The 25,308-nt window shown below is 38.4% G+C and overlaps 1 protein-coding gene and 1 non-coding gene across 5 annotated transcripts in view; one reads left to right on the forward strand and one right to left on the reverse strand.

The window, feature by feature from the left end:
- ALG14 (ALG14 UDP-N-acetylglucosaminyltransferase subunit) overlaps positions 1-25,308 on the forward strand; it is a 122,333-nt gene that overhangs the window by 47,680 nt on the left and 49,345 nt on the right. The gene's annotated exons all lie outside the window — the stretch shown is intronic.
- LOC118554855 (U6 spliceosomal RNA) lies at positions 20,572-20,678 on the reverse strand. The gene has a single exon (XR_004926691.1). It is a non-coding gene; the product is annotated as a U6 spliceosomal RNA (small nuclear RNA).

Here is a 25,308-nt window from a genome sequence, read left to right on the forward strand (position 1 = left end):
TTGGTGGTTCTAATATTTCACACATCATATTTTTTAGGAAATAGGGTTTTGCCAGGCATCTGTGAATAGACATCATAAGTTCATAAGACTGTTGTTGAGTTTGAAAAGATAATGGAACCAAAAACAGGTCAGTAGTTGCCAGCATCTGGGGATGGGAGAGGGACTGACTACAAAAGGACTTAAAGGAAGTTTTTTGGGGTGAAAAACTGTCCTATATCTTGATCGTAGTGATGGTGGTTAGTTGACTGTATGTGTTTGTCAAAACTCAGACCTGTACACTAAAGAGGATAAGTTTTACTGTATGTAAATCATATCTCAATAAATTTTAATTTTAGAAAAGATGAAATGGATTAAAATACGTATCATTGCCAAAAGCAGCACCTTTGGCTTACGTATGGCATTTCACTATCTTTATAAAAGTGATTTGGTGAGTCATTGCTTACCACTCTTGACACTAATCACCCCAGTGTTTATAAAGCCTAGAGAAGTGGAGCAAACACTTGAATTGAGTTGACAGCATTTGTCTAAAATTTCTGACATAAAATGCGGCACCTTTGTATTAAAAATATGGGTCAAGGAGCATCAATAGTAGCAAAAATGACATTTCATCAAATGAACTGAGATCTCTGGTCATTTCAATCACTTACCGTTTTCTGTTTGTCTCTGTTACCTTGGAAGCAGCAAATCGAGTTAGTCAAATTTGGAATGCTGTATTATGTTTGATTTATAGATGAGTCTGTCCTCAAAGTGGTAGTTTTTAAAAGAATACAGCAAGTGCCTGCTGTGCGCTACTTTTCTGGTTGGATATGTAACAGGCATCTGAAACTTTTTTAGTCCAAAATAGTAGATATTTCCTACTCTTTCCCCATTTTAGCAAATTTGCTCAAGTGAAATCCCCAGGAGACTTCTTTGATTCCTCTTTCCCACACCCTACTTCCTGTGTTCAATAGCACGTCCTACCAGCCATGTCTTTGAAATTTATCACCTGTCTGTTTATTTCTGTCCATCTTCACTGCCACCGTGCCGTCCAGCCCCCCATTGCATGGTCTCCTAACCTGTCTGCGTGTGGAAGGAAGTTCAAGAGCACCTGCAATTTCTTTACCACTTAACAATCAATGTAAATTTTCTAATGTAATTTAGATTCTGTTACTTCACACTTAAAGTCCTCCAGTGGTTTTCTATGCTGTTAAAATAGAGTCCAAACTTAGTGTAGCCTGCGTATTCCAGCCCTGACCTGCTTCTTTGACCTCTTCTCCTCTCTTCCCTTAGTTTACTCTATGCCAGCCACACCTGCTGCCTTAAAACAAAACAAAACAAACAAACAAACAAACAAAAAACCCAGCTGATTAATATCTCAGAGCCTTTGTACTTGCTGTTCTGTGCTTGGGACTCTTTACTCCTGATCTAAACATAACCAGATCCTTTTTGTTCTTTGAGCTCAAATGTTACCTCCTTACAAAGGCCTGACTACTAGCGCTTCTCCAGCTAACGTCCTCATCCCTCTGTCACATTGTCCCGCTTTGTTTTCTTCATAGTACTAATCCCAGTAAAAGTTCTCTTTTTTATGTACTTATTGTCATTCCATAAGAAACCGTGCCTGCCTTGTTCACTGTTAGGAAACGGTGCCTGGCCCATGGTAGCCTCTCAGCACATCTCCTGGGTAAACGTTACAGTCACTGTGCTAGTTACTCAGGGTGCAAACGTAACTGAGACATGGGCCTTGCCCTCAGAGAGCTTATACTCTAGTGGAGGAGACAAATGGGAAAGTAATTGTAATTCAGTATGCCAAGTTCCTTAATGATAGCAAGTGAAAATTGCCATAGGAGTATCAGAAGAGGATGTCCGTGGTTGGTTTGTTCCCAAATATTTGTCGAGGATCTACTCTGTGCCAGGATTTATACTGTGTATGAGGGGCATAAAAGTATGCACAGAGACAGCAGTCTTGCCTATAGCTGGATGGTTATAGTGTGATAAATCCTCTCTGGGGTGTGGGGTAAGGCTTCGGAGTAGAGATGACATTTAAGCAAAGGTGGGTAAGAGAGAATAGAAAAAGGTCATTTTAAGAAGAGTGAATGATTAGTAAGTCAGCTGAGTAAGAGAATTACATAATGTACGTAAAGTTGAAATCTTTAGACTACACCTTTATTAATTGGCATTTTCCATCTAATATTTTATTGTTATTAGAAATTAATAGGACCTGGAACTTAAGAACTCAGGGCAAGTAATAAGTAGTCATTTTTACAAAGCTAAATGTCATAGGTACTGTTAAGATGGCATATTGGACTTTTTTCTTTATAATCCCCACAAACAGACTTTTTTTGTTAAAATCCCAATAGTTAAAGGAAATAACCACTTAACCATTTTATTGATTATAACGTTGATTCATGAGAATGGATCCACCTAAAATTCATATTTTAAAAGTCTTTTAGAAAAATAACATTTATTGAGGGGCGTCTGGGTGGCTTAGTTAAGTGTCTGACTCTTGATCTCAGCTCAGGTCTTGATCTCAGAGTCATGAGTTCAAGCCCCATTTTGGAAAAAAAAAATTATTGAGCTATTCCAATATGTCTGGCACTCTCCTAAGTACTTTACGTGCATTAACTCATTTATTTTTCCTTACAGTCTTCTGACATAGTACTCTCTATATTCATTCCATAGATGAGAAGCCCAAAGTCCAGAGAGGTCTAAGTAACCAAGGTCACAGAGTTAGTCAGTGTAGCTTAACTCTGGTTCTCTTTAGAAATGTATTGGAATTTGCCAGAATTAGCTAACTTGCTCAATTCAGAACTTAACTAGTCTTTTTTTACCATCTGTATTGCAGTAGGCACTGAAGGGGATTAATGCAATATAGCCTATGTCCTTGAGAAGCTTTTATTTAGTTAGCTTCAAGAAAAATAAAGAAACAACAGGTAGACATGAAATAGTAATTCTCCTGGAAAAAAACTGTTTAGATCAGAAATTGTTCTTCCATCTCTGCAGCTACAGCTTGTTCTGCTACTTGAGATTCTTTTTAAAAAACATTTGAACACTTTTTAGCTTTTTTAACATTTTGAAATAATTACAGATCCCAAGAAGTTGCAGAAATAATGCATAGAGGTCATGTACTCTTCACCCAGCTTCCCCTAATGGTGACACATCATATATAACTGTAGTACAGTGTCAAAGCCAGAAAATGTGTCTTAGTACGATACTTTTAACCAGACTACAGACCTTACTCACTTTTCACTGTTTTTTATATACATTCATGTGTGGTTGTAGGTGTGTAGTTCTCTGCTACTTTATTCGTGTATTTATTTGTGTAATCACCACCAAAATCAAGATTCAAAACTGCTCTGTCACTGCAAAAGAACTCCCCGGTGCTTCCCCCATCCCTGTCTCCTGGCAGCCACTGATCTGTTTTCCATCTATACAGTTTGTCATTTCAAAAATGTTCTATAAATAGAATCAAACGGTGTGAAACCTTTTGAGATAGACCTTTTTTGCTAAATGTAATGGTCTTGAGATTTATGCATTTTTTTTGCATGTATCGGTAATTCCTTTTTATTGCTGAATAGAATTCCATTGTACAGATGTACCACAGTTTGCTTAGCCATTCATGCACTGAAGGACATTTGAATTGTTTTCAGTTTTCTGCTGCTATAAATAAAGCTCTTATGAACATTTATGTACAGGTTTTTGTGTGGGTATTAAGTTTTCATTTCTGTAGGCAATTGCTCACAAACGAGATTGCTGGGTCTGATAGAAGGTTCAAGTAAAATTTTGTAAGAAATTGCCAAACTGTTTTCCATAGTGGCTATTGCCATTTTACGTCTTACTAGCAGTGTATGAGAGATCCAGTTTCTCTGCATTCTTTCTGGGTTTTGATATCACTATTTCATAAGTGTGTAGTGATATGCCATTGTGGTTTTAATTTGTATTTTCCTAGTTGCTAGCATGATGTTGAATATCTTTTCATGTGCTTGTCATTAATATCCCCTCTTCACTGAGAGGGCTGTTCATGTCTTTTTGTCCATTTTCTAACTGAATTGCTTGTTTTACTTTTGAGTTTTGAGAGTTCTTGTCTCTATTCTAGATATAAGGCTTTTGTGCAATATTGTGGTTTACAAATATTTTCTTCCAGGTCATAGCTTCTCTTTTCATCTTCCTAACAGGGACTTTCACAGAGCAGAAGTTTTTATTTTGATGAAGTCTCATTTATCAGTTTTTTATTTTGGTTGTCACATCTAAGAACTCAGGTGAAGAGTTCTAGATTCCACCTAGCCCTAGATTCCAAAGACTTCCTCATGTTTTTTTCCAAAAGTTTTACAGTTTCATGTTTTACTTTTGAATCCATAGATCATTTTGAATCAAATTTTGTATAAAATATAAGGTTTAGATGAAGGCTCATTTTCCAATAGATGTCCAGCATAATCTGTTTAAAAAAAAAAAATTCCTTTCTCCATGGAATTGCTTTTGCCTCTTTGTCAAAAATCAGTTGGGATTTTTTTTTAAAAAATCAGTTTGGTGTGTTTATGGTTATCTGTTCTCTGTTTCATTGATCTCTGTGTCTGTCCCTCTGCCAGTACCACACTGTTATGAATGATAGAGCTGTATGTAATAAGTCTTAACTTAAAGTCAAATGATTTCTTCCACTTTATTCTTTTTTAAAATCGTTTTAGCTATTCTAGTTCCTTTGCCTTTCTATATAAATCTTGAAATAAGCTTGTCTATATGTACAACAAAATTTTGCTGGGATTTTGACAGGAATTACATTATTTGTATAAATTAGTTTTGGAGAAATTGACATCTCTACTATATTGAGTCTTCCAGTCCATAGCCATGGTATGTCTCTCCATTTAATTTAGGTCTTCTTTTATTTCTTTCATGTAATTTTCAGTATATAGACCATGTACAATTTTTTTAAAATTGGTAACTTGGTATTTAACTTTTTTGGAATTATTGTAAATTATAAATGGTATTATGTTTTTAATTTTGGTTTCTACATGTTTGTTGCTTACCTGTAGAAATACAACTGATCTTTGTTTTTTATCTCATATCCTGTGATCTTGCTGAACTCACTTATTAAATCCTAGGAATTTTTAAAATAGATATCCTGGGACTTTCTAGACAATCACATATTCTGCAAATAGGGAAAGTTTTTCCTTTCCAGCCTTTTCTTGCCTTATTGCACTGGCTAGGATTTCTAGTAATATATTGAATGAGAAGTGGTGAGAACAGCCATCTTTGTCTTGATCCAGGTTTTAGGAGAAACGCATTCACTCTTTAACTACTAAGGATGATGTTAACAGCTTTAGGATCCGTAGTTATATCCTCTCTTTCTTTCTTGATATTGGCAAAGTCTGTCTTCTCTCTTTCTCTTTTTACATTTGTCATTCTTGCTAAAGATTTATCAGTTTTGTTGATCTTTTTAAAGAGTCCTCTCTGGGGTGCCTGGGTGGCTCAATTGGTTAAGCATGATCCCAGGGTCCTGGGATCGAGCCCCACATCTGGCTCCCTGCTCAGTGGAAGCCTGCTTCTCCCTTACCCTCTCCCTCTGCCCGCTCATGCTCTCTCTTGTTCACTCTCTCTCAAATAAATAAATAAAATCTTTAAAAAAAGTAAAGAATCAGCTCTGTTTCATTTATTTTCTCTGCTCTTTATTATTTCCTTTCTTCTGGTTGCTTTGGGTTCATTTTGTTCTTCTTTTGGTTTCTTAAGGTAGGGGCTTACATTATTGATATAAGACCTTTCCTCTTTTCTAATATAAGCATATAGTGCTACTAATTTTTCTTTCAGCAGTGTTTTAGGTTCATCCTACAAATGTGGATATGTTGCATTTTCGTTTTATTTGGTTCCAAGTATTTTTTTATGTCCTTTGAGACTTCTTCTTTGACCCATGGATTTAGAGTGCTTTGCTTAATTTCTAAGTATTGGGAGATTTTTTTTTCCTATTGTCCTTCTGTTACTGATTTCTAGTTTGATCCCATTGTGGTCAAGAAACATGCTCTGTTTTTAAATATGTCGAGGTTTGTTTTATGATCCAGGATACAGTCTATCTTGGTGAGCATTCCATGGGCACTTGAAGAGAATGTGTATTCTACTGTTGTGTGGAGTGTTCTGGAACTGTCTATTACATGCTGTTGGTGGACGATGTGATTGAGTTCTTCTATATCTTTGCTGATTTTCTATTTAATATGTCTACTGATAGCCATGGGAGGCATGGAACACTTTGTTGGCCCTTCTAAAACCATGGCTAAATAGTCCCATTGATCCTGGCCCTTCATAATCTGATTTATGCCTTTTTCCCTTAGTATAATAGACCTGTTGATCTCTCAGTAATATGAACTCCTTGTAGTTCACTGTTTGCATCTTGAAACCCAAAGATTTCTTCACTATTGTGTCTTTAGTTACTCCTAAAGGTAGGAGTCTTTGAATCAGTCTTTGAGTGAGTAGACTGACCTCATGCTTTCTTGAAAATATACTCCTGAAGAGAAATTAGTTTGTTTCAAGGAGAAGAAGAGGAAGTTGAATTTGAGAGATTGCTAATCATTAAGCTACAGTAAGAGGACTGCTTATGTTGGGGGAAAAGATCTGTACAGTTCTCAAGGGCAAGGGCTGTGTATTTTTGTGTTTCCCATGGTCCCTTCCTAGAAGAGTACCTTCCACATATTTGTGGAATGACTTAAAAATAAATGAATGAATACTGGGTGATGTGAGTCATCACAAAAACAAAGACGCCCACTCCCTAAACTGGTACTCTTCTCAGGCTTTATTGAGAGTCTGAAAAACCAGAAGGGTTTCCCGAGTCCGCAGTGTTTGATTACTGGCTTTATGCCAACCTAGCTGTTGTTAAATGAAATACTCAAGGAAAGAGCTCTGCCTACAAAAATGAAACCTAATTTAATTTTTAATCAAGTAAAAAATAAATTTCAGATTCTACATGTATAACAAATTGGAAAGAAATGGACCATTTCAGCCTAATACTCTGCTCTTTGCCTGAAGCTGAAGCTGGTTTAATTCACCATGACAAATTTAGATGTATTTATTACATGTACCCTCATGCTTTGTATGAAAGAAGACCATTATTTTACTTAGTCATTTTTTTCACATGTTCCATACCCAGTTTGAGCTGTGAAATGTCTTAAGTTCAGTAGCAAATTGATGACATAGAGAGTGGGTTATTGTCCATAAGTGGGATACTGTGATTTTTTTCATTAGATATTTTCTGTGGTGAGCCACAAACTGGACGGTACTGAGATTATCACTGTTTGCATAGTATATAAAATTTTTATTAGCCTATTGATTGACGTGTGTTTGAAACATTAGGAAGAGTCAACTACCTTCTTGTTGATATGCCAGAATTCTTACAGAAACTTTCTTTTTCCCCTGAATTGCTGTTAGTTTGATTCTCTTCGTATAATGACCTTCCTCTGGTATTATATTTTTTGGTAATCAAAAACCTTTATAACATGTTCAAAGGAAACCTAGCTGGACAAAGGAAAGTCAGCTGACCCAAGATGCCTATCTATAAATGGAGTTAAATGAGAATAAGATTTTTCCAACCAAGTCAAATAAGAAATGATTAGACTACAATTGTCTACTGCTTCATGTTTTCCAGGATTAATGAAATCATACTTGGGAGACATTTGTTTAAATTTGTCCGGTTCCTGTACCTCAGTTAACCAGTCCCCTGTAACACATTAAAATAATGCCAGTGTTCCTTTTACCCAGCTTGTATTTCTCCTCAGTACATGCATTGTAAACTTAGCAACATTCATAAAGATAGAGAAGAACCAACTGGATATCGTACGTGCATTTAGCAAGTCTGATGATGGCCAGAGTCCACTGTGAGAAGTGATGCCATGTGAAAATCCTCCCACATATCTGGTTTCTTATGACTGACAGGCTGCCTTTCCCAGCTGCATGGGGAAATTACCAGCTGTACCACTGACACATTGGCCGGGTGACAACCCGTAGCTGCTTCCATCCACAAATGAGGTATTTAATTTAAACGTTATGACTTCTGTTTCACATTTTGAGTGACCTCAGAACAAAATCTGGGTCAGAGTTAGCCTGTGTATAATCAGAGATTGCTTTGAGTTGTTTTTATTTTTCTCCACTTTGGAGGACTCTCCAGAGCTTGAAAATAATTTTTCTTTCCTTTCTAAATTGATCCTTTTTCCACTTGGCAAACATTCCGTTTTTCCTCTCTGCAGAAGCCAGCGTGGCTTTGCCTACCGGTCGTCTCTCTCATTTCACTTTGCCTGCGTCACTGTCTGAGTTGTCCCTGTTCCAGCCCATCACAGGCACATGGGAGCTCTGGGCCTGGTGGGGCCTCTTCCTTTCGCGGTGAAGGCTAGTGTGTTTTCCTAAGGATAACAATGTGACTACGGTGAAAACAAAAATGAACGTTGAAGGAAAAAGAATTCAGTTGTGAGGGGATGAGAAAGGGAAGCGCGACGAAAACAAAGCTGTTTCCAAAGAAAGGACGCATGTGTGGTCAGAGGCGGTGCACTTGGAGAGCCCTGGCCTTGTGGGAAAGGGCGGTGGTAGGCGCTGGCGGCTAAGTGAGCACAGAGGGGTGGGATAAAGAGAAAGCAAATCTTTGAAATGATCTTCAATTAAATATGTGATTCCTAGAGCCAGTCCCAGTTTCACAGCCTCTCAAGGGCCTATGTTAAAGTTTCAAATGAATCTGGATAGCTCTATTTTTATAGCGTCTGAGAATCAATAAAGTGCCGTTTTTGGTTAGCATTTTAAAAATCTCCCTTTGGTCTGAGGGTAAAAGGAAAAGAAGGGAACACAGAGAACACAAATAACTGAGCATGGGATGTGAGTGCTCAGGTCAAGTGCACTCATTACAGATTTGGAGATGGCTAGAACCAGAGCTGGTATGGAAGCAGCTTGGAGAGTTTTTGGAAATAAATGCAGACCGTGAACTCCTTGAGCAAAGGTAAGGTGTGTTACTCATCTTGGCAATCCAGCACCTAGTAAAGAGAAGTTGTGGAGGAGGGATATAGGAAGGAAGGAGGCAGGGAAACTATTAAAACTTAGTGATGACTTCTTAGAGCTTACTTAAGTGGGATGGAAAAAATAAAATGAAAAAAAAAAAAAGGCATTGCAGAGCTCCTCCTTGGTTAACTCTTGCACCCACTGAATTAATCCCTGGAATTCATCTAAGGATTTTTTGATAGTGTGTTTCTGAAGTGTTAAATGTTGCCTTTGTCAAAGAAAGCGAAAGGAAATGGCAGGTTTCTCATTCATCTTAAGCAGAATACTGTTGCTTTACTTTATTTTTTTTATTGAGATGAAATTCACACAACATAAAATTAACCATTTTAAAGTGTACAACTCAGTGGCATTGAGTACATTCACAGTGTTGTACAACCACCACCTATGTTAGGTTCCAAAACATTTTCACGAACAGTTGCTTTACTTTAATGCCTGAGTGTCTTGAAACCACTTAGGGCTTTTTTCTTTATAAGAGAAAGAGAGAGAGAGAGAGAGACATACATGTATACATATCTAGTCAGTGTTTTGTAACAGCCTCTGGAGACTAAATGCCATCTTCTTCATAGTCTGTCTTTTGGATTTCTCGTTTCCCTCCCCACGAGTCAGTGGGTAAAACTGTACCTATTTAGGCTAGCATTTCCTCTTTGGCAGTTGCTTTTTGGTGATTTCTTTTTCTCCTGGCCTCCTGGTATAATCCTTATTTTTTGTAGCATGAATACAGTGAAACCACCTGGTCATGGATTTCTTTTTCTTCTTTTTTTTAAAGATTTATTTATTTGAGAGAGAGCGAGCACGGGGGTGGGGGGAGGGGCAGAGGGAGAGGGAGAGAGAGAATCTCAAGTAGACTCCTGCTGAGTGCGGAGCCCGACTTTGGGCCCCATCTCACGACCCTGAGATCATGACCAGAGCCAAAATCAAGAGTCGGATGCTCAACCAACTCAGCCACCCAGGCACCCCTGGAGTTCTTTTTCTGGTGTTAGACGTGTATGAAGTTAAATCAGCTGTAGAAAACTTATTACTTCTCTACATGGAGCATGAGATTTAAGATCCTACTTACACCGGGACAGCATTTTATAGGAGATGTAAGCCACGTGCTTCCCGCCTTCCATGGAGCCTTTTTCACAGGGTCATAAGAACAAACTCTGATTTTCTCTAAGGCACGGTGGCAAATAATTATAAAATTATTCTTCAAAAGGACCTTCCAAACAGGGTTGAGGAAACTATGATTATCCTAAGTTTACTGGGGGAATGAGTAAACACCTTACAGATTTCAAACGTGGCTTACAGAGAAAGATATTTTAGCATTATTGTTTAGAGGAGTGGAAAGGGTTGGATTCCAAACAGGTTAGAGAGCTTGCACTGATATTGCACACTCTTAAAAATAGCAAGAAGTTCCCTGCTGATAAGACCTTTGAATTACAGAAAGAACATGTTGTGACTGATCATTCCTTTTTAAGAAATGTGAATACTTGATTTATAAGTTTCATATGTTTATGATGTCAAAATTTCCATATTCTGTCATAAAAAATGAAATCTGCAGTGGGATCAGCTGTAGAATTGCAAAGGGCAGCAAATTCCATTTGTTAGGAGAATACCGTTTTACGTTCTTGGTCTTCCTGATTTCACACTTAAGCCATTTATACAAATCTTTGACAAAGCAATTTTTAAAAAATATTTACTGCTGACAGTTTGTGAAAACAAGTTTGCTCTTATGGGCCAAATAATTGCTTTTCTGTAAAGACAGGTGTCACATGCTCAGATCAATTGTGTCCACATCTTCAGAGCTCCAGATGCTGTTTATCAAAAGATTTGCTTACACAATACAGGATTTTGTAGATAGTCTTGTTAGTGGAGGCGGCACCCAGCGCTCAGGAGACTGGATCTGGTGCTGTTTCATTATTCCTAAGCCAACTGTCCTGTTTGAGCTTTTTAAGGAGCCATGATTCACCGCTGTGAAGTCACATGGGAAGAAAAAATTCCTCACTTCTCCCTGCCAAAGGAAGACAGAATTGGGGTGGGATGGGCGCTAGGAGTCGGTGGAGGTATAGAGTTCCCTCCTGTCTGTGGGAGCTGGGCGGGGCCTCTATGTGGCCAACTGCCAATCTTCAGCTCACACAAGAAGAGTTCCCTATTTTTTTTTATAGGTTTCATCAAGAACTCCCCCTGACTATTTGTTTTACATTTTTTCTTTAAATTTCCATATTACTGTTTTCTCTGGTCTGCATTCATTTGTCATACCTTAGTTGTGGTATGGGAGAAAAAATGCCATATTGGGAATCAGGAGATTTGGGTTTTACTCTCAGCTTTGTCAATAATTAGGTGTGTGACTTGAAGCTAATCAGTCAGCCTCTCTGAGCTTAGCTTCTCCTCCTATCAGATGGGAATGATATGAAGAATAGTAGAAGGAGCACAGATGTGTCAGGTCTACTTGCTTTTAAACAGGCCACTCTCTCCGCCAGGAAGGTGATTTCCCTACCATTCAAAACCACTAACTCCTGTTCGCCTCCTGCCAGGATGACTTAACGTTCCTTGCACTTCCTGCACCTCATAGGGTCATAGAGTGGAAGCCCAAAACATGTTCTTAAAATTAGGGTGGTTACATAGCTCTTAGAGTCTGTCTGGGGTTCTTCATGGTTTATTTAAGGAACACTTATCACTTATATACATGCATCCGAAAGCTCGGTTACACACCTCCCATCCTGTCCTACCCAATAGCCTTCTCTCTTCTGTCTCTTTTCATACCTTGACCATTCTTTCTTTCTTCTTCTCACTCATTCACACCCCCAACCTCCCATTGGGATCATCTTCCCCTTGACATCCTCCCCTACCTTGCTTTCTTTACGGAGACCCTAGGGTTTGGCCTCTTAACCTCCACTCTTGGGCAGCTACCTTGATCAGCTTCTATTGCAGAAACTATTCTTTTCCCTCGGGTCTATTGAGAAATAGAACTCAGTTTTAATTTTTGACAATTCTCTCCATTTTTTTTCTGTCCCTGGACCTGGCACACTCACCTTTGTTGTAAGGGCTTTCTTGCTGTTGGCTATAGGAAGCAGATAGATGTTGACAAAAAATATAAGCATTATGGGGGGCACCTGGCTGGCTCACGCAGTAGAGCATGTGATTCTCAGTCTCAGGGCTGTGAGTTCGAAGCCCACGTTGGGGATATACGTTACTTAAAAAAAAATTTTTTTTTAATTATAAGCAGTATGGGAGTTAGATACGTAAGAGCTTATGGATTACTGATGGACTTCATTCAAATATGAATTGGATAAGGTCTTTCTGAGTGCCTTTTCTTTGTCTACTTCAGTGAACCCTTTTTTTATTTCTAAGACAAGCACTCCTCAGGCCTCCTGACTTTTCTATCAGCTAATTCTGAAGCAGACTGATGTTCCTTGGGCCACATGTGGATACAAACATGTTTTTTCTTATTCATATAGTTAGTTGGTCAGTATTTGGACCATGTAGTTAATCAGTGTATTTCAGATTGCACAAAAAACCCATATGTCTGGCTCTTTTTGAAATATTGGAGGGGAGGATATTAGCCAGAGCTCAGTAGTGACTTCCCATCCAGGATACGTGCTCTCTCTGGTCTCTTACCACTGTTTCACTTAGGTGGGTTCCATCAGTGGACCACGTTTGTGTCCACCCTTCACACTTTTTTCTGAGGACCTTTATGGGTGGTAGCAGTGGGAAGGGGTGACTTGTCGATCTCATACACATCATGGAGGACTAGATGCAGGCCATATAAGCGAAGACAGTAGGCTTATTGTGCACAGTAACAGGGCAAACCTGCTATCCCTGAGCCCTTCCTATTTAGAGTCCTGGAGCCGCCACTGCTGGTGTGGAAGAGTAGTTAATACTTACTAGATTACTTATTATCTTTGTGGATCTCTAGATACAAAGATCGATGTGGATCCTCATATTTCCCTTCCTCAGTCACAGTAAGTCATCCCCTGGTGGAGAATCCACTTGTACACCTTGAACCATAAACATATACAGATAATACCTTAGCAATAATTTAATCTCACATGCTTTACTTATTTTTAATTTTTAAACTTTTTTTAGAGAGAGCGAGAATGGGGGCAGGAGGGTAGAGCAGAGGAAGAGGGAGAGAGAGAGAAGGCTCCACACTCAAGCACGGAGCCCGATGCACGGCTTGATTCCCTGACCCAGAGATCATGACCTGAGCCAAAATCAAGAGTCAGCTGCCACTCAACCAGCTGAGCCACCGAGGCACCCCCTCCCCCCCCCCACTGTCTTTTAAAAGCTTAGATTAAATAGAGTCAAGAGGGGGAATGCCTTGTCCAGAGTCTTGGGATTAATAGCAAAGCATGAACAAGAAAAACCAGTTCTTCTCACTCCCAGCTCCAGGCTCAGCTCTAGGCCACACTACAAATGAAATAGATTTCTCTGCCCTCTAAGGGTAACCAAGTATATACTCTTTACAGGGAACAGAGGAAATGGGCTTGGACAGCACACAGACTGGGGTTCAGAATCTAGGTCTGCCATTCTGATATTTGGGCAAGCTTAAGTAAGTTGTTTAATCTCCATAAACTTCCTTTTCTTCATCTGTAGAAGAGGGACCATAATGCCTACTTCATGGTCTATGTGAACAAAACTAGGATGTGCAGAAGGGGCTTCCGTGGTAGGTTCATAGGTCTTCCTCCGCCCCCTTTGTCACTAGGTTAAATATTCTCTTCCAAAAATTGAGAGGCTAACAAAGAGTTAATATTTTTAAATTTAAGCCAAGGAATGTCTGCACATTGCCCAGCTTGGATGATGTGGTATGCTTAACTGTTTTCATGTTGATTTTCATGCCACAGTGAGCCCCTTCAGGCATGAAAACAACCAAGGATTATTTGCTTCTCTGTTCTTTCTTTTTTGGCTCTCTTGTTGTATTTTCATCACAGTCTCCAGCCCTTCCAAAAGCAGTCTGTCAGGATTTACCAGTGAATCTCAGCTTTCTTCTGCTCGGCCACCATTCAAGGGCATCCTAAATCTGCCCCTCTCAAAGAGGAGCTCATTGGCATGGGCCCGATTCTCAGTTACATAACTCATTTCCTCATTTTCTAGAAGCTTCTTCTGAGCTTTGCTTTGCACTGTCATTCCATCCAGATCTTTCCCTTCTGTGAACTCCTCTTCAACTTCTTTTTTTTTTTTTAAGATTTTATTTATTTATTTGACAGAGAGACACAGCGAGAGAGAGAACACAAGCAGGGGCAGAGGGAGAGGGAGAAGCAGGCTTCCCACAGAGCAGGGAGCCCAGTGCAGGGCTTGATCCCAGGACCCTGGGATCATGACCTGAGCTGAAGGCAGACGCTTAACGACTGAGCCACCCAGGCGCCCCACTCCTCTTCAGCTTCTAAGTTAGCATTTAATTGTTCTCTAGTCATCGTAGCTCCATTACTTTTCTCCTTCCCCAGATTAGATTGTGAGCAATTTAAGGTCCAAAAACAGTCTTCTGGCTTTATCATGACCCACTATGGAGTTTAGCAATGTGTCAGGTGCTTAGCGAGGTCTTTGATTAATAACTGGCTTGTAGGGAACTGGAACACACCATGACAGAAATTAGCAGCTCCTGATCCCAGCTCCCACTGGAACACTGCACTGTCTTCCTCCTTGGTCAGCTAAATATCTCCTCCTTAACTACCACCCTCTTGTCCCTCTTGATCCCACTGAAGGCGAATGGAATTCAGGGGCCCCTTGAACTGCTTCCTGGCTCATCTTTATTAGTGGGACTCCCTCCCTACTAGCCAGGTATGCCATGTCCTCTTACTTATCAGAGAGCACAGGACCTTGGACCTCCCCTCCTCTAAGAGTGCCATGGCAAGTTCAAAACCACTCAGTTCCCTTCAGATTGAAAAGGATTAGGAAACATAACCAAGCCTTAGGAACTCAGGTCTTCCTTCATTGCCATTCTGCCAAAACGCCCACTTGATTCTTAAGGAAAATGTTATTCATTGAATCATTTTTTATTTTTTAAGAGGATCTGCAACCATCTATGTCAGATTGCTTGCTTTTGCCATTTCCTTAGATCACAAGACCTAGATATCAGAGCAGGATTTTACTGATCATAATCTGAATGCCTATCCTTTGAAGTTATTTATTTCTGAATTTGTTACTATTTTTTAAAGTTATTATTATTTACAAATGGTTATAATTATTTGTAATTAAATTATTCACAAATTTGTTACTATGTTTCATTGAATAACTGTGGTGAGCTGGGCACTGTGGATGGTGGAGATGACTATGAAACATGGATGGCATTTATGTTCAGAGGAGTATAGAATCTAGGAGATGGGACACCTGGGTGACTAAGTTGGTTAAGCGTCCAACTCTTGGATTCGGCTCAGGTCATGATCTCATGGGTCGTGGGATTGAGCCACATTTTGGGTTCCGTACTCAGTGGGGAGTCTGCTTCCCCCTCTTCCTCTCCCTCTGCCCCTGCCCCTGCGTGCGTGCACGTTTTCTCTCTCTTTCTCAAATAAATAATAAATCTTTTTTTTAAACAATTCTTTTTTTTTTTTTAAGATTTTATTTATTTATTTGACAGAGAGAGACACAGCGAGAGAGGGAACACAAGCAGGGGGAGTGGGAGAGGGAGGAGCAGGCTCTCTGCTGAGCAGGGAGCCCGATGCGGGGCTTGATCCCAGGACCCTGGGACCATGACCTGAGCCGAAGGCAGATGCTTAACCAACTGAGCCACCCAGGCGCCTCATAAATAAATAAATCTAAAAAAAAAAAAAGAATCTAGGAGACAGGCATGGCCCCAAGTCCAAGGCTAGGAAGGAGGGATCATGTGGACTGGGAACGGAACTGACTTGCCTCACGGTTCAAGCCAGAAACACCAGTGTGATTATTTGGAGGTATTTTAAATCCTTGGCCCTCTTTTGGAGGTGAGAGCAGGTTAATGAGCCATTATCCCATTATTCCCAGCTGCACAGACTACATAGTAAAGAATATGGCATGAGGTTCAGGATGTCTGTCAGAATGATTCCACAAGGCAGGAGTATCGAATATACTTCAAAGAACCCAGAACAAATAGCCCTTTAGGTCAGTTTTTAAATCAATAGCAGATCAGGCACTACAAGAGGAAGCCTGTTTCCCAGCCAAACAGTGAACAATCCAAAAAGTCCAGGCTCCCACAGTCTCTGGGGAGTAATTAGAACTTGTTCAGTAATCAGCTAATTTGGATTTCTGAGAATGATTCTAAACACAAAATGATAAAAGTTGGGTAAAGTAAACCATTGCTTTCTAATCGAATCACATAATTCAATTAGAGAATCATAAAGTTAGAAGTGCTGGAGGGTATTTTTGGTGGGGTTTTTTTTGTTTTTTTAAGGAAAAGTTATTTAAAAGCAATGCTATTAAAATAAAAACGACTCCCGGCTAAAAATATACGGTAAAACATTTATCTCACTAGGGACCTGAAAAAAGTTAAGTATCCAAGTTGGAGTCTAGCCCTCATTAGAGTAATAAATTAGTTTTGGAACTCTGAAGTCATTATTTGATTTCTTTTGTCTGCATAGCCAGTTCAGATTTGGCGGGATTGTTTGCCTTATTTGTTGGCAAAACACTAAACATCCAGGTTGGTTGCTGTGTTTTTATTATAAAGCACAGGAAAATTACTTTCATCAGAAGAAATGAAGGGTTAGGATAAATTGTGAGTAAACAAGAGTTTGGGTCAAGTTCAAAACGGCCTCTATTTATCCTACACTGGAAAAATGAGACAATTCTATATTTACATTTAGCAACCCTAATACTTGTAATGAACGGGAAAGATTCTTCTGTATTGTTTGCTTAATTTTGTTTTGTTGTTTAATCAACAATACAGACACAAGAAAGGGTTGAACGATATCTTACCAGATGATACTTTTTCCTGTAATATCATTTTTGATCTTTAACTTTCCTTCCAACTTTAAGAGTTTTTGATTCTTTTTTTTTTAAGATTTTATTTATTTATTTGACGGAGAGAGAGAAAGAAAGCGAGCACAAGCAGGGGGAGCGGGAGAGGGAGATGTAGGCTCTCCGCTGAGCAGGACCCTGGGATCATGACCTGACGCGAAGGCAGATGCTTAACCGACCGAGCCACCCAGGTGCCCCAAGAGTCTCTGGTTCTTGATTCTAAAGTGATGTACTAGGAAATTCCACCAAAGAAGGGCTGCTTGGAACAGGCCCAGCTGGCGCTGGAGCATAGATGTTCTCAAGAGGGGAACCCGGTATGTGATGATATAGTATGTGACTAACTTACAGAATATTGCCTGACTAGAGGTCCCTCAGAACTTTCCCTAACTCTGCTAATACACCCTCGGGGACCACCAAATCTGGCATTTGCATGTCTTAGTAACAAATATGGAGAACTAATTATTATTTAATGAGCAGCAAATTCTTACTGAGCTCTCCTACAATAACCTGGTAGCTTACTCTAATAGGAGAAAATGACTATAAAATAGTTCATAAAAGTTTAGTTCCAACTCCACTTCTGATTGAGTTTGATGGTATTATTTCCCTAAACTAGAGATTTGGGGTTACCATGACATTCACCAAAAGATCCAAATCACATTTACGTGAAAGTTCATATGATGAAACAATAATGAAATTAAGTTGGGTTAAATGTTTTCATTATTTTTTATTTTTATCACTTTGATTCATTAAAAGTGAAGACTGAAACAATAATCAAATTTAGTTTGAATTTCAATGATAAGGGATGATAGAGAATCTTAATCCTGTTTTATACGGAAGTAATGGGGATCTGTAAGTTACTAGGCTAATTTAGATGCCTGCACCATCCCTCATTCTTTCCTGAGTTGGTTTTCTGATTATTGTGTGGCCAGATCAGCACACAGTAATCTAAATATATGGTCAAAACAATTCCTCTGACTTTATTCAGTTTCTTTGTTTATATAATGAAGAATTTTGCTTGTTTTTATTTCTGCTAGGCCCTGTTGGAATTTGAATCCTATCTTCCAAATTTGTACAACTTTTCACTAACTATGGAATGATATTCTGATATTTTTTCCCTTCCAGTCAGCAAGAACTTCCTTTTCTTTGTAGAACTCAGAATAGCAAAAAGAACTAACTCATCCTTGTGGTATTTCTAAATCCATAATCTACAAATGAGTAGCTAATGGCTACCTTAGCTAATAGATAGCTAATAGAAATACCAGGAAACTAGCTTGTTTCTTTCTCTCATGTTTTTAAATAGATTTCATTTTTTAGAGTAGTTTCAGGTTTATAGCAAAATTCAGCAGGAGGCACAGAAATTTCCCATGTACCCTCTGCCCCCACCGGGCATAGCCTCTCTCATTATCAGTGTCCCCCACCAGAATGGTACATTTGTTACAACTGATGAACCTACACTGATAAATCATTATCACCCACAGTCCATAGTTTACATTATCTTTCACTCTTGGTGTTGTACATTCTGTAGGTTTTGACAAGTGTATAATGACATGTATCTAGCATTTTAATGTCATACAGGATGGTTTCACTGCCTTAAACATCTGTGCTCTGCATATTTATACTTAGTATGTACCCATTCTTATGGGTTGTTTTATTTGCATTTCCCTAATGACATATGATGTGGAACATCTTTTCATATCCTTATTTGCCATCTATCTGTCTTTTTTGATGAAGTGTCTGTTAAGATCTTTGGTCCATTTGTTCTTTAAAAAAAAAAAAGATTGATTTATTTATTTATTTGGCGGGGGGACAGCACTAGCAGGAGGGGCAGAGGAAGAGGGAGAGAGAATCTCAAACAGACTCCACTGAGCGTGGAGCCTAATGCAGGGCTTGATCCCAGGACCCTGAGATCATGACATGAGCTGAAACCAAGAGTCGGATGCTTAACCGACTGCACCACACAGGCACCCCTGGTCCATTTCTTAATTGGTTTGTTCATTTTCTTATTGTTGAGTTTTAAAAGTTTTTTGTATATTTTGGATACCAGTCCTTTACCAGGTATGTTTTTTGTAAATATTTTTTCCCAGTCTCTGGCTTCTCTTTTCATTCTCTTGACAATGTCTTTTGAAGAACAGAAATTTTTTATTTTATTGAAGTCCAGCTTATCAGTTATTTCTTTCATGGATCATACCTTTGTTGTTATCTCTAAAAAGTCACCAGCAAACCCAAGGTCACCTGGATTTTCTCCTATGTTATCTTCTAGGAATTTCATAGTTTTGCATTTTAAATTTAGGTCTATAATACATTTTGAGTTAGTTTTTATGAAGAGTGTAAGATCTGTATCAAGATTCATTTTTTTGCATGTGGATATCCAGTTGTTGAAAAAACTATCTTTGCTCCATTGTGTTCCTTTTGCTCTTTTGTCAGATATCAATTGACCCTATTTATGTGGCTATATTTCTGGCTCTCTGTTCTGTTCTTTTAATCTATGTGTCTATTCTTTCACCAATATCACACTGTCTTGATTACTATAGTTTTATAGTAACTCTTGAAGTTGGGTAGTGTTAGTCCTCCAACTTTGTTCTTCTTCAAGATTGTGATGGCTATTCTGTATCTTTTGCCTCTCTATTTAAACTTTAAAATCGATTTGTTGATATCCATAAAATAATTTGCTGGGATTTTGACTGGGATTTCCTTGAATCTGTAGACCAAATTGGGAAGAAATGACATCTTGACAATATCAAGTTTTCCTATCCATGAAGATGGAATATCTCTCCATTTATTTTATTCTTTGATTTTGTTCATCAAAATTTTATAGTTTTCTTCATATAGACAGGTCTGTACATATTTTGTTAGATTTATACCTAAGTATTTCATTGTTTAGGGTGCTGATATAAATGGTAATGTGTTTTTAATTTCAAATGTCAGTTGTTCAGTAGGAAAGTGATTGACTCTTGTGTATTAACCTTATATTCTGTAACCTTGCTATGATCACTTATTCTAGGAATTTTTTGGTCAGTTCTTTCAGATATTCTACCTAGATGATCATGCCATCTGCAAAGACAGTTTTTTATTTCTTCCCTCTTAATCAGTACACCTTTTATTTCCTTATCTTATTACATTGGCTAGGACTTCTAGTACAGTGTTGAAATGGAGTAATGAAAGGGGACATCCCTGCCTTGTTCCTGATCTTAGTGGGAAGACTTCTAGTTTCTCACCATTAAGTATGCTAGCTGTAGGTTTTCTGTAGATATTTTTTATCAAATTGAGGAAGTTCTTATCCCTACTTTACCAAGAGCTTTTATCATGAATGGGTGTTGGATTTTGTCAAATGCTTTTTCTCCATCTATCCACATGATCATGTGATATTTCTTCTTTAGCCTGTTAATATGATACATTACATCATTTGGTTTTCAAATGTTAGAGAGCCTTGCATGCATGGGATAAATCCCACTCGATTATGATGTATTGTCATTTTTAAACATTGTTAGATTTGATTTGCTAATATTTTATTGAGGACTTTTGCATCTCTCTTGATGAGAGATATTGGTCTATAGTTTTCTTGTAATGTCTTTGGTTTTAGTATAAGGGTAATTCTGGTATCATAGAATGAGTTAGGAAGTATTCCTTCTACTTCTGTCCTCTGAAAGAGATTGCAGAGAATTGGTATAATTTCTTAAAAATATGGTATAATTCATGAATTTCCATGTCATCCTTGCAGAGGGGCCATACTAATCTTCTCTGTATCATTCCAGTTCTGGTGTATGTGCTGTCAAAGCGAGCAGTTTCTCTTTTAAGGGAAAAAAAAAATGCATTTTCAACAATGAAAATGCTCTGAATTTCCCAATACTACTTTCCACTTTTTTGGGTACAACTTCACTGTGTGTATCAATGATAAAGATGGCTGCATTTCAACTTTATACTTTAGTGAATGGAATATATATGTACTACAACCAAGATATCGCTTAGGAGAGGGGGTGGGGATGATTGAGGACAAGTCTAGGCTGAGTCCTATGTTTCTGATTTGGGTAAATGAGTGAAATGATCTTAAGGGAAAGGCTCTCAGCTTTTCCCCATTGAGGATGATATTCACTGTGGGTTTTTCATAGATGGATTTTATGAACTTGAGGAATGTTCCCTCTATCCCTATACTCTGAAGAGTTTTAATCAGGAAAAACTGCATCAGTTGAGAGGACCATATGGTTCTTCTCTTTCTCTTATTAATGTGTTCTATCACATTGATTGATTTGCAAATGTTCAACCACCCTTGCATCCCGGGGATAAATCCTGCTTGGTTGTGGTGGATGATCCTTTTAATGTATTGTTGGATCCTATTAGCTAGGATTTTGTTGAGAATTTTGGAATCCATAAAGGAAACAGTCAATAAAACAAAGAGGCAACCCACAGAATGGGAGAAGATACTTGCAAATGACACTACAGATAAAGGGCTGGTATCCAAGATCTATAAAGAACTTCTCAAATTCAACACCTAAAAAACGAATGAGTCAAAAAATGGGCAGAAGACATGAATGGACACTTCTCCAAAGAAGACATACAAATGGCTAACAGACACATGAAAAAATGTTCATCATCATTAGCCATCAGGGAAATTCAAATCAAAACCACATTGAGATACCATCTTACACCAGTCAGAATGGCAAAAATTGACAAGGCAAGAAACAACAAATGTTGGAGAGGTTGTGGAGAAAGGGGAACCCTCTTACACTGTTGGTGGGAATGCAAGTTGGTACAGCCACTTTGGAAAAGTGTGGAGGTTTCTCAACAAATTAAAAATAGAGCTACCCTTTGACCCAGCAATTGCACTCCTGGGTATTTACCCCAAAGACACAGATGTAGTGAAAAGAAGGGCCATATGCACCCCAATGTTCATAGTAGCAATGTCTGCAATAGCCAAACTGTGGAAAGAGCCGAGATGCCCTTCAACAGATGAATGGATAAAGAAGATGTGGTCCATCTATACAATGGAATATTACTCAGCCATCAGAAAGGATGAATACCCAACTTTTACATCAACATGGATGGGACTGGAGAAGATTATGCTAAGTGAAATAAGTCAAGCAGAGAAAATCAATTATCATATGGTTTCACTTATCTGTGGGACATAAGGAATAGCATGGAGGACATTAGGAGAAGGAAGGGAAAAAGGAAGGGGGGGAAATCAGAGGAGGAGATGAACCATGAGAGACTATGGACTCCAAGAAACAAACAGGGTTTTAGAAGGGAGAGGGGAGGGGGGATTGGTTAGCCTGGTGATGGGTATTAAAGAGGGCATGTACTGCATGGAGCACTGGGTGTTATATGCAAACAATGAATCGTGGATCACCACATCAAAAACTAATGATGTATTGTATGGTGACTAACATAACATAATAAAATAAAATTTTAAAAAAAATGAGTGAAATGAAGGTTTAGCTTTAGATACATGCTGAATTTCTGCCGCCTTTGGAAGTGGGGACATCCCAACGGGCCAGTGGCTGTACTGTCAAAGCACAGAGAACAATCTGGATTAAAACATTGATTTGGCAACAGTTGAAGGGGATGGTTATCTAAGAAGATATTTAGGAAAGCTTTCCTATGTAAAGTCCATTCAAGAAGATAGAGTTAAAAGCGTTGGGAGGATGGATCTAGGAGGAAGAAATGTAAGGCCAGGATGGCAGTGAGGGTGCAAGAGAGAATTGGTTATTAGAGGCACTAACTACAAGATTACTGTCTTTTTTCCTCTTTGTGAATGTTGAAGGCTCATTCAAAGTTAAGACTTATAACTTCAAGTTTATTATTACTATTTCTGATTATCTGGCTTAATAATTTCAGATGCCCATTAAAGTCCAGAGACTATAGTGTATAGCTTTTTATTTTGGAATCATTTAAAATTTACACTAAAGTTGCAAAAATAGTAGAGACTTCCTATATATCATTTCATCCAGCTTCCACTAGTGTTAGCACCTTTTGTAACCATAGTACAGTTATCACAACCAGGATATTAACAGCGGTACAGTACTATTAACTGAATTACAGTCTTTATTTGGATTTTACCAGTTTTTTCACCATTGTCCTTTTTTTGTTCCAGATCCAACCCAGGATCCTACACTGCAGTTAGTTATCAGAGCTCCTTCGTCCTCTACTTTATGACATTTCTTCAGTCTTTTCTTGTCTTTCATAACCTTTACACTTTAGAAAGGTACTAATCAATTATTTTGCACACAAAAGAGGCTACTGTAGTATGTATCCTGGGATTCATTCTTACACTATTTAGGAATGAAAGTTTTAGGTTTTCTAAAGACTATTTCATGTTTGTGAAGATCCTGATGTTTACATACAGCTGCAATTATTGTGATGTCTTACTTCCGTGGGGATCTGTAGTTATTTGCAAATTCCTGTTCCCTCCTTTACTACAAGGAAATGATGTATCTTCTGTCCTATTTAGTACAGCAGTCTCTCTGTCTCCAGTAATGATATGTGAAGGATCAGGTGAGGAATAACTTAGTGCCTATACAGTTCCTAAGTTAATACATTTTTACTTTATAAGTCATTTTGAAAGCCTTATACAGGTTCCTCAAAATGTTAATCATAGAATTACTATATGATCCACCCAATTTCACTCCTGGGTATACCCAAAATAATTGATAGCAGGGGCTTAACCAGGTATTTGTACACCAGTGTTCATAGCACAGTAGCCAAAAGGTGAAACAACCCAAGTGTCTGTCAACAAGTAAATGGATACCAAAATGTGGTAGATACATATAATAGACTATTATTCAGCCATAAAGGGGAATGAAATTCTAATATATGCTACAATATCTATAAACCTTGAAAATGTTGTGCTAAATGACATAAGCCAGACAAAAAGGAAAAATATTGTATAATTACAGTTATAATTCCAATATAATTCAGTTATGTAATTCTAATAGGCAAATTCATAGAGACAGAAAGTAGAATAGCACTTACCTGGGGCTGGAGGAGGGGAAAAGGGGAGTTAGTGTTTAATGACTGCAGAGGGGTTTTTTTTTGTTTTTTGGTATGATAAAAAAATTCTGGAAATGGTAAGTAGTGATGGTTGCACAACATTGTAAATGTACTTAATGCCACTGAATTGTACACTTAAAAATGGTTAAAAGGGTAAATTCTATGTTATATATATTTTACCACAATTTTTAAAAAGCCTTAAATAACCATAACTTTCCTGCCCCCCCCATTTGTTGGATTATTTTAATCCAATATATATTTTTTTCATATTTCACAGATTAGATTTTTCCTGAGAAACCTTAAATAGAATTATTATAGTAAAGCTGACATTATAAAAATTGTATTTCATCTATCATTAGAAATTTGAAAAAGTGTTATCTCCAATTTATTTGAATGTAAGATAAATTCTGGTACTGGTGATTAATTAGATGAAGATCAGTAATATTAGAAACATAAGCTTATTCTGACTAGAAGTTCAGTTTACTTGTTGGCTTGGGTTTCATGATGACCATTCTTACAAAGTTTAGTTTCTGAGTGATCTACCTGTAGAACATACCACTTCTGTTCATCAACCTCATGCCAGTATGCCTCACATTCTCCAGAAGTAAAGAGTGAGATACATGCTTAACTGCAGGGACTAGGGACATGCAGATTAATGAGCTTCAGATTTGTCACACAGTTTGCTAGCTTGTTGAGTGTCATGAATTCCATCAGAATAACATGGGAGAGGGAAGAAGTAATTTCTCAAAAGAAGGGAATGCTGGGTAAAACAAAGATGTCTACCATATCAGGTCAGTTCATTAATTCATTAAATGAATATTTATTGAGCATCTGTTATGTGCTAAGCACTGTTCTAAGGGCTTGGGATACATCAGGTAACAGACAGATGTCCCTGCTCTCGTAGTTTATCTTCAAGCTGGTCTGGCCAGCTGCAAAAGCTTGTTGGAACTTGAGCAGCCAATAGAAGTGACATAAAGTGCTTAGACATCTGAAGTTAATCTGTCCCTTATTTCTTGGTCAGTCACTTGAGGCCATTGCATTAATGGTGGATAGCAAGCTAGTGTTTGTGCCCTAGTGATGTCTTTGTAGAGTTCTGCTGTGGCTTCCAAAGTTTCAGACCAGTGGATGGTGTCACTGTGGTTCAAGAGTCTCTAGCATCTAGAATGGAGAGATGAACTGGCACTGTTTCAGCCCCAGGACACAGCATGTTGGCAAGAGCCAGTCAAGTTATTTCAGGGTTTCAGTCTTGGACCAAAATGGGATGAAAAATCTGGAGCCTAGATGGAATTATCCATACAGTGGGACTCAAGCAGAGGTTCATTGGATACACAGGAATGCAGGGGCTTTCCACACACACATCAGATCTATGCTTAAGGGAGAAATACTAACTCCAGTTTATGGGCCAAGCCCCTGGAAAGGGTGGCATACCTG

Source organism: Halichoerus grypus, chromosome 5 (genome assembly GCF_964656455.1).
Source record: "Halichoerus grypus chromosome 5, mHalGry1.hap1.1, whole genome shotgun sequence".
NCBI lineage: Eukaryota > Metazoa > Chordata > Mammalia > Carnivora > Phocidae > Halichoerus > Halichoerus grypus.